This window comes from Gossypium hirsutum, chromosome A12, assembly GCF_007990345.1.
Source record: "Gossypium hirsutum isolate 1008001.06 chromosome A12, Gossypium_hirsutum_v2.1, whole genome shotgun sequence".
In the NCBI taxonomy this organism is placed as follows: domain Eukaryota; kingdom Viridiplantae; phylum Streptophyta; class Magnoliopsida; order Malvales; family Malvaceae; genus Gossypium; species Gossypium hirsutum.
Window position 1 is genome coordinate 84,985,338 of NC_053435.1, and position 11,479 is coordinate 84,996,816.

Sequence of the window (11,479 nt, forward strand, 5' to 3'; positions counted from 1 at the left end):
TTATTGTCATTGTGTGTACCATAATTTGTTCACTTGTATTTTCATATTATTGTCGTATATTTGTGTGATCTCATTACCATATTTTTATGTCATCGCATCGTGAATTAAACCTCAACACATTTATCCAACTTAGATCGTTTTATTTAATTTCAAAAAAATAAACGCACGTTGTTTAAATATCTAATTTGCTATTATTCAAAAGCAAAAATTTCAAGATAAGGCAATGTTTCACGTTTTGGAACGTCGAGGAATTGTGCCCTAACTTACGGGGTTTTGGTTTTCTCGTTGATTCTAAATAGCCAAATATCCTTTCGAAATTTAAAATGCACGAAATTTCAATAAAAATTAAAGTTGCGCTTGGGAGTTCATGGTATTGTGTCCTAACTTACGGGATGTGATACTCTAACATCTCGAGACAAGGAAATCTTTAACAGTTGTCTTGAGCTAATTCAAGCGTTTCTTTTAAAATCGACGTTAATAAAAACGGATCGTATTTTAAATCCGTTCCTGATTTTCAACTTTCGACATTAAGACACTAACTAATCAATTCGATACCAATTTTGGGCGCGACGAGGGTGCTAATCCTTCCTCGCACGTAACCGACTCCCGAACCTGTGTTCTCGAGTTTTGTAGACCAAAAACACCGTTTTAGTAAACTAAAACGTTTTATTAAAACAAAGGTGATCCGATCACACCTAATAAAGATAGGTGGCGACTCCCGTTTTAATTTTCCTTTTTAAACAAAGTCGATTCCCGCTTTCAAAAACAAATGGTTTCGACAGACATAATAAGAGGAGAGGAGGGCAAACAGGGGCCTTATTCCTTCTTTAGCTAAATTAAAAAATTTTCTTTTAAGTCCTCATATAAATTAAAACATTAAATTTTAGTCTTTTTAGTTTTTTATTAAATAGAATAATTGCATTTTTGGCCCTTTGAAAAGTTAATAATTTAATCTAAGTTTTTTTAACACATTTTTTTAGCATTAGACCCTCCAAATTTTCATAATTTTATCTAAATCCCTAAATTAAATTTCTAACTTTATCCTTGTTTAATAATGCGAAAATTGCATGTAGGTTAATTAATTAGTTGAATTGACTTAATTAAGTTGTTCAATTTAGTTTATTTTAATAAAAAGTGTTGATATGATTAATTAATTAATTGTAGTTAAAAAATTTCTATTCTAAAAAAATAGGGATACTATAAGTTTACCTAAACTTGGCAACTAATCCACTTTGGTAACTGTGCTTTTTTTTTAATCCTTGAATTTGACAACTAGATTTATTTATTGGTCTAACCTATTTAACCACAGTTATATTAAAACATTGAATGTGATACTCTGAGATGGTATCACATAATCACATGAAAATTTATATAATTTTTTTTTAATTTTCAAGTGATTATGTAGAACCTCATCAAACTTTTTATATGCTCTAAGTTCAAGGGTAACTAAAATGGACTTAGTTGTCAAATTTAAGCGCCAAAGTAAATTAAAAAAAATATGAATATCAAAATGGACTTAATTATTAAACTTAGGGGCCAAAATTCATATTACCCAAAAAAAATATAAAAAGTTTTTGTGGATCTAATGCCCAAATAAGTCCAGTTTCATAAAATAGAAAAGAAAAAAACTCCAAGATGGGCAAAATTTATTTGTCCATGTCTGAATTTGGGGCTTTTTAGCTAATTAATACCCAACGAAATATTTGAACCAAATAATGAATGAAAATGCAGAAACGGACTACCAAAATAGTGACAACACCAAATGCAACTATCATATATAACTACCGGGAAGAGGTATTCATGATGAAACTCAATTGAGTTTAAATATGATATTTACATGTACATAAATAAAAATATATTTTTATCTAACCTCCGTTTGATTTAAAATTTTGTTAAAGATCATTATTTTTAGGTTTAAGTGTAAAAAAATCTCTCAAATTAAAAATAAAAATAAAAATAAAGCTGTTCTTTTTTTTCCACTCAATTAAGCACTTGAACTTTTAAAATGTATCAAAAAGGTCCTCAAATTTCTTCAAAAAAAGCAATTAAGCCTTTTTTTTTTTGAAAAGGGTTTGAGAGTCATTTTGATGCATTTTGAAAGTTCAAGGACTCAATTGAGTGCAAAAAAAACTAGGGGCTTAATTGATTTTTTTTAAAAAGGTTTAAGGGTCTTTTTGATGCATTTTGAAAGTTCAAGTACCCAAATGAGTGAAAAAAAAAAGCAAGGCTTAATTATTTTTTTTGAAAAAGTTTGAAGGCTTTTTGCACCGTTAAGCCTCATATTTACAAATAGTTAATCTAAATTCATTTTAGGTTATATATTATTTTTTAAATTTTTAAAAAATATATTATATTATTTTTAAATTGTATATATATATTTTGTTTATTACAATTTTATATATAAATAACTTCACATTTTTTGTTGTTTACATTTTAATATTATATATAACTATATTTTTTGTGTTATAAATTATGTAATATATAAAATTATCATAATATAATATATTACAAAATTAAAAAACAAGCTGAATCATATTTTAAACAGACTTAATATTTTTGTCTAAATTTATTTTTAAGTATAATATTTCTGCACATACTTTCAAAATTTAAAAAAAAAATAAAAAACATTGGATTTGAACTACCAATTGTTAACCAATGCTGCAACTCCATCATATAATGTATTATTCGAAATTCTCAATTTCTTTTTATCAGTCGCATGATAAAAGGTATTTCTCACAACAAAGAAAATATTTCAACCAAAAATATTTTTTAAAGATATTGTTTAAAACTAATATTTTATTCGTATCATTTTTTTAAAATAATATTATTTATTACCCTACTTGAAGTGTAAGTAATATTAGTTACGTATAATAATTACAGGTAGTTTAAATTTACCTACAATATAGACAGTATTAGGTATGTTTTTTTTCTTGATTCATTTTAGGTAAAAATATATATGATAAAAGATGATGAATTCAGAACTCGTATGTTGATCTAATAGTTAACATGTTCACCGTTTTAGATATAACTTAAATTCGAGTCGCATTAGTTGTGTTGCTGTTAAGACTTTATTTTATCTTACAATTAAAAAATAAATAAAAATAATAAAAATCCAAACGGAAATATACCCAAACAAGTGTGCTACTTGGACTGTTGATTTTATTATAATATTTGAAGTGTTTTCATGAAAAACACATTTAAAATTCAAGCCGCCCAATTTGATTTATTGTGTTTTAGTTTTCAGTGATAGAAAAACTAAACAACTAAAAATTATATATAATAAATAATTAATAGGTAAACTATAAAAATAGTCACTTTTATTTTACTCATATTACATTTTAGTTATTTATGTTTGAAATGTTATGTTTTAACCACTTACGTTATTGTTTTGTTACGAAGTGGTCATTTTACCGTTAAGCTCCGTTACCTCTCTAATGGCGATCCTACGTGGTAATTCAAATGGGTTTTAAATGTTAACTTGGATGTCTTACATGGCAGTCCAAATTAAATTTAAATTTAATTGAAAACCTAATTTCATCCCAACAGCTAAATATTCAAGTAGGTATTTAAAACTCATTTGGATTGCCACATAGGACTATCATTAGGGAGGTAACGGAGTTTAACGGTAGAGTAACCACTTCGTAACAAAACGATAACGTAAGTGACTAAAATGTAATTTGAGGCAAACAAAAGTGACTACTTTTATAATTTACCCATAATTAATTTGATAATTATATAAAAATGGTGGAAAATGTGAAACTTTTTTTGGTTGAAAAAAAAATTAATTACTAAGAGAAAAAAAGATATTAATTTGTTAACCCCCCAAAAAAAAAACTTTCGGGTGGGTTTAGTGGTTAATTATTATGGAATGAATGTTGTTTGGAGTAGTAATTAGTAAATGTTTGTTAATTATTATAGCTTGACCTCTCTTCAAAGCCAAGCTCTTTTGCTTGGTACTTTCTCTATAAATTCAATGATTTGGTAACAAATTTTCTCATATATGAAAAAAATATTTATTATTGTAAAATAAAATACTCCATAAATCGATTTAAGATGTGATAGATATCTTTTAATAAATATAATTCTAGTCATATTATATTTCGCATGTGAAGTTTAAATATTTAAATTATTAGTAATATTTTAGTCTCCTAATCCACAATTAGGGTTTTTAACTCAGATTTTCTTATATTCATGTATGCTTCTAAGTTATAACTCTCTTTCATCAATGGATGTTTTATTTTATAAAAAAATATTATTTTGTTATTTTTAGATTAATTCTATTTTTTTAATACAATGTTTATAAATATTCGTAGCCCCTCCCAACCTATATAAATAGGAGTGTGGGTGAACAAAATTTGATTCGATTCGAAAAAATCGAATTTTTTTTTTAAATTTTGAGTTAATCAAATTGAGTTATTTGAATTATTTGAGTCAATTCAAATAAGTCAATCCAAATAACTCAATTCGAGTTTTGAGTTCAAGTTGAGTTAAATTTTACAATTTGAATAACTCGAATAATTCAAATAATAAATTGGTGTAAATACCCTTTTAATCTCTATCAACTTTGAAAATAAACAAATTGGTCTCTCTCACAACAAAAGTTACAAAAAAAATCAAAATAATTTTCAAAATTCAAAATATTTATAAAAATTTCAAATTTTATATTTTAAAAAAATTATAAAAATATATAAAAAACTTAAAATTTTAAAAAATTTCTAAAATAATAATTTTGGGACCTAATTAATGATTCAAATTTTTAAATATCTTATTTTTTTTATTTTGCTTTGAATTTTTTAAAAAATATATATGGTTTCAGATTTATGTGCTCTAATATGAAATTAGTTATATTGTAACAATTTTTTTTGACATGTTTAATTTTTTTTAATTTAACTCGAACAATTTCACTTGATTCAAAAAATTTTCAAATTAAGTTAGGACGATAAAATAAGACTCGTGAACTCGAAATTTTTTCACTCGATTTGATCAAGCGCTCACCTTAAATAGGAGGATATTGCGCTTCAGCACACTCAAAATCACATTATCTTATACTAATAACAATATTCATATCAATTAAGTTAATACTCAATCAGTAATTCTATTATTTATTTTCATTTTAAAATGATAATAAAAAAAATTGGACGTAAATCTCTTTTTGTTTAAAAAATTACAAACGGTGAAATCTTAATAAATAAAAAGAATCTGTCAGTGGCAACATGAGACTTTTTCACTTTCAAAAACATCACTCCTTCCCACCTTTTTTTTTAAAATAAAAATTATTTTAACTAATGTTATGTGACATATTACGGCGCCCATAAATAAAATTCAGAACTAAAAACTAAAATATTCAAGTAATTAATATTTTTTTTTCCTTAAATCTGTTGAGAAAATAAATAAAAATGTTTTACTTTAGCAGTTAAAAGATAACATGTGGGCATGGCATGTAATGATCAAAAAGTTAAGTCCCATTACATTGCATTACCAATTGCCATTGTTTAGCCCAAAGTTTCCACCTTTATAAATACCATACAATTCCCCTACATTAGCCTTTGTACCATAAATAATAACCCACTTTCAATTTCAGAAAAACGAAAATGGGTATTGGCAGCCTCACATTGCCTTCACCACCTCAATTCATTATCCTCTCCCTTCTTCTCTTGTGTGCTTTTGGTGAAGCCGTTGATCCATTTGCTTGTGACCCGAAAGATGCGGTGACGGCTGGCTTTCCTTTTTGCAAGGTTTCGATGCCGATGTCGGATAGAGTGAATGACCTTGTAGGGAGGTTGACGTTGCAAGAAAAAGTAAGGTTGTTGATAAACGGTGCGGCACCAATTCCACGGTTGGGGATCAAAGGGTACGAATGGTGGTCGGAAGCTCTTCATGGGGTCTCTGATGTGGGTCCTGGGACTAAGTTCGGTGGGGCATTCCCTGGTGCAACTAGCTTCCCTCAAGTAATCACGACTGCTGCTTCTTTCAATGCTACGTTATGGGAAGCTATTGGACTAGTAAGTTCTTATTCTTTTTGTCATCTTAAAGATTAAAAAAATTAAAATAATATTGTTGATTGTTTTTCGAGATCTATATATTTATATAATATAAATATTATTCATTGACATGATATGTTTAGTAGCTTTTATGCCTATAGACATATATTTATAAGTTCTTATACACATAATCTCACAAAAAAATTAACTCGATCTATACACTCATTATAATTCAACGCAAACTAATTAAATTTTAGACCGATAATGATAATTATTGGGTATATGTAGAATTATTTTAGAAAAAGAAAGGTGACAAGTGGATTGAATGATAATTTTATGAGCTATTGAGAAGTTAACTTTGTATGACATAGCCTCTTCTATTAGTATGGTAGATATGTCAGCTTCCTCAATTGTGGATTTAAAAAATTGCAATATGCTTAATTTCTTTTTATATTTCACTATACTTTGACAGACAGTCATACCTCAGTACTATTAGATGAAGTAATATTATCCATAAAGCTATCATCATCACTTAAATTTGATGACTGAGTCTTAACTTAATTAATATATGTATTATTATTTATATAAAAAGATATAGATTCGAATATATTAAAGTATATTATTTTTTTATTTATAAATTAAAAATTATGAATAATTTTAAACATTATATTAAAAATAATATATACTAAATTTTTAAATATATATTAGATATTTGTGTTTCACACTTTGATACAAATAGATTAAAGATTATAAACGTCATGGCTAGCTTTATGCTTTTCTTGAACTCCAAGACAAAGAAGGTAAGATCCATGTCTCGCAATTTGCTCATTTCACAGTGTTATGATTGGTTCACAAAATCATCAATCTTGCAAGTGGAATCATTATTATTGGATAGCATTCCAGGCAACTTGCAAGCGTAATTTTACCACAAATAAATAATTAATTTGTTTTATGGGATGGGCGGCGGCAGGTGGTGTCGGATGAGGCAAGGGCTATGTACAACGGTGGATCAGCTGGACTCACGTACTGGAGTCCGAATGTCAACATATTTAGGGACCCACGTGGGGCCGTGGACAGGAGACGCCTGGTGAAGATCCGGTTCTGGCCGGTACATATGCAGCCTATTACGTGAAGGGATTACAGGGAAATGACGGTGATAGGTTGAAAGTGGCGGCGTGTTGTAAGCACTTCACTGCCTATGATCTCGATAACTGGAATGGTGTTGATAGGTTCCACTTTAATGCACAGGTCAGTTCAATTTTTGGTAAAATATCATAACAAGTCGCTCTTTATTTTTATAATTGATCACTTTTTCATTTACAAAACTATAAGGGCAAGGATTAAAGGGATCCATTTAATAGTAAATGGATTAATTTGATAAGATTCTTACAATATAAGGATCTGTCAAGCAATTTTACTATTAAGCTTTTTTACTAGGATATGTACTTTATTAGTTTTATAACTTTCATATGATATTGATGGGTGTAGTGCAATTATTGGACTGGGGGTATGGATATTGTAAATAGTGACAATTAATTTTTCGTGATAAGATCACCTTGGAAAATGTAGCTGTAGTTTTCAAGATGTAGGTGAATGGGGCCAACCTTGGGATTTTACCAGCTGGAATAATCAATTTTCTCCTCAACCACCTTGCTTCATTTTTATTTTTTATTATAATTTAATTTTCACTAATATTATTAAAATTGAAATTAAAACGGGATGGAACGGAAATGAATACATCTAACACCTATAAAAATGATAAATGATTTTTGATATTATAATCTATAGTGAAACGATATAAATGGTGAAATAAAACGAACCAATTATAAAACAATAATATCGTGAATTTGAATAAAGAAAGCTGAAATATGGACCACAAAGGATGGCATATTCTCGACTGTCTAAATTAAATCTTTGTCTGATATCATTTAAATATATTAAATCTTTTTATCCAAATGCTCTGCTTTTTTCCAGTTCCTTCCAGAATAAAAATTCAGACAATGAAACAAAGGGAAAGATTTATAATAATAAAATAAGACAGGCTTGTTCGATTCTCACGTGGGTTCTCACACGTTTATGCAGGTAAGCAAACAAGACATAGAGGACACATTTGATGTACCCTTCAAAATGTGTGTACAAGATGGCAATGTAGCCAGTGTTATGTGCTCTTACAATGAAGTTAATGGTGTCCCTACCTGTGCCGATCCTAATCTCCTGCGAAACACAGTACGAGGTCAATGGAAACTCGATGGGTAAGTCAATCATTTTAAGACATATCAGTTTAATGATCCCTGTTTTTCATGTTGGTCTGGTTTTTACAGGTACATTGTTTCGGATTGTGATTCAGTTGGTGTGTTTTATAATACCCAACATTACACAACAACACCGGAACAAGCAGCTGCTGATGCCATTAAAGCTGGTTTGGATTTGGATTGTGGACCATTTTTGGCACAACATAGTGAAGATGCTGTGAAACAAAAGTTGTTGAATGAGGTTGATATTAATAATGCTTTAGTTAATACCCTTAGAGTTCAAATGAGACTCGGTATGTTCGATGGTGAGTCGTCTGTGCAACCATTTGGGAAGTTAGGACCGAAAGACGTGTGCACTCCTTCGAACCAAGAGCTAGCGTTGGAAGCTGCGAGACAGGGGATTGTTTTGCTTAAAAACCGCGGTGTTTCGTTGCCTTTGTCTCATCGACGTCACCGAACAGTTGCCGTTATTGGGCCTAATTCCGATGCTACTGTTAGCATGATTGGAAACTATGCTGGTACACCATTATGATAATGATTTTGTTTCCCTTTGTTGTTAATGGGATATGGACAATTGAACTTATGTATTAATGTTTAATGATTAGGTGTTGCTTGTGGATACACTTCTCCTTTGCAAGGAATAGGGAACTATGTGAAAACGATTCACCAACTCGGATGTGCCAATGTTGCTTGTTGAGATGACAAGTTATTTAGTGCTGCGATTGATGCTGCTCGTCAAGCAGACGCGACAGTTCTAGTAATGGGGCTCGATCAATCGATTGAAGCAGAATTCAGAGATAGAACAGGGTTGCTTTTGCCAGGGCGCCAACAGGAACTTGTTTCAAAAGTAGCCAAGGCTTCCAAGGGTCCGACGGTACTGGTTTTAATGTCAGGTGGGCCTATCGATGTTTCTTTCGCTAAAAACGACCCTCGTATTGGTGCCATTTTGTGGGTTGGTTATCCAGGCCAAGCAGGAGGGGCCGCTATAGCCGATGTATTGTATGGTACAACCAATCCAGGGGGCAAGTTGCCTATGACATGGTACCCACAAGATTATGTTTCAAATTTGGCAATGACGGACATGGCCATGCGTTCGAGTACGCATAGGAATTATCCTGGAAGAACTTATAGGTTCTATAAAGGTCCCGTAGTGTACCCATTTGGCCACGGATTGAGTTACACCAACTTCGTACACACCATTGTTAATGCACCTCTTGTTGTCACAGTCCCTCTCGACGGCCACCGCCGTTCAGGAAACGCAACCGTTTTAGGTAAGGCAATCAAAGTTAACCATGCAAGATGCAACAAGCTATCGGTAGGTCTTCAAGTAAACGTGAAGAATACCGGATCCAAGGACGGCACTCATACAATACTAGTATTCTCGATTCCGCCTGCAGGGCACTGGGCTCCTTCGAAACAGCTGGTGGCTTTTGCGAAAGTGTATGTTTTGGCAAGGTCCGAACAACAAGTAGGGATCAGTATCCATGTGTGCAAGTTTCTAAGTGTCGTGGACCGATCAGGGGTTCGAAGAATCCCGATCGGTTTACACCATATACATATTGGCGACGTTAAGCATTCGGTATCCCTTGAGGCTGCAACTTTAGGGGTGATCAAATCATAGGCAAAATGAGTATGACATTGCTAAACAATAGCAAAATTCATTTCCTTATGTCACCATTATATTGTGGAGCATTAATTAGTCCATAGTAAGTAAGAAGAAAATGGAGAAGGGGAAAGGAACAGAATTGTTTCTTAGAAAGGAAGCTTTGTATTCTTGTGATTGGAGAGAACTTAATTGTATGTGGAAGAAGCATAAAACCGAAAGTGGTTGTCTCTACCAATTACATTTAATTGAATCAAATTTAAAAGTAATTTGTTATTGATTTTAGTAATTTCGGGTTTAGATTATTTTTGTTGTTTAAGTTCTGTTGCATGTTCGAGTGTGTTGGGGTTTGGATAATTTTGGATTTGAAGTATTTCGAGTTAAATAAATTAACTTTGAATTATTTTGGATTTAAGCGAGTTTGGGTTTTGATTAATTTAGATTTGAGTTGAACAAATTAATCCAGCTTTCGATGAATTATATCAATTTGGGTTTCGATTAATTCGAATTTTGACTAATTTAAGGTTAAATCAATGATCAAAATGAATTGATCTATTATGTTTTTCTAAAAGGGATAAATATCAAAATTATATAGGAAATTTAGTTCAAAATGTAATTTAAGACATGAACATTGATTTTGTGCTATACATTTAATATATATATCAATTTATTTTTATAATTAGATAAGTGATATTATTTGTATATAAAATATGCAAACATACATAATCTTATATCAATAATGATGAAAATAAACTGTGAAAATCAAATCAAAATATCACGTATAAAAATTGTAAAAAATCAACAAAATTTTGATAAATTTACTATGGAAGATATTGTACTAGGATTTAAATTGTATTTTGTCACCATTACTTATAAAATGAACAAATTAGTCTCTATACATTAGATCAAAAAGCATACTGCTCCTTTTAATTAAAAATTTAATTAAAAATAAGTGTGACTGACAGAATAATTAGACTGTTACACATAGCATGTCACGTGTACCTTATTTTAACATACAACGACTAATTTTTAATAGTAGAAATGGATGACATTTTTAACAGAATGATCAGTTTACTCTTTAATTTACTAATTTACTTATTAAGTTGTAAAAGCAAAATGCAACATGACTTCGTATTCAGATATCTAGGTTTCCATATAAAGAAGCAAGCCCATTAATGTAGTCAACAAAGAGCCCAGTTAGCGTTTGTCCTAATAATTTATTATCAATGGGTCCATTTTACTCAGCCCCAACCCACAATGTTCAAACTTCAAGAGCCTCAAAATGTGGGTTTCATGATCTTGCCTATGGACTCCATAGCAACCCAATAATGCACAAAGAAAAATGGTGACACTGCCCTAGCACGCTAACTTGGATACCCATCAAATAGAAAGAAAAATCTTCCATGCTATTTTCGGCTTCATGCCAATACTTTGCGGACCATCTCATTTGAATTTCAATTCAACGCCACTTTCATTGATTTACAGTGTAGTGGACATTATTGAGCTTCATGTCATTTCACATTAGCTGGTTTCTTTCATCAATGATTTCAGTGAATGTTGTTTTGGATGGGCATAGGTCAGCAATTCTAAAAGTCTTAACAATTTTAAATGATATTGTACTACTTGTATTGCTGTAATAACAA

The 11,479-nt window shown here is 30.4% G+C and overlaps 1 pseudogene; it reads left to right on the forward strand.

Moving 5' to 3' along the window:
- Positions 1–5,490: 5,490 nt before the first annotated feature.
- Positions 5,491–10,112, forward strand: LOC107925522 (probable beta-D-xylosidase 2; annotated as a pseudogene).
- The last annotated feature ends 1,367 nt before the right edge of the window (positions 10,113–11,479 follow it).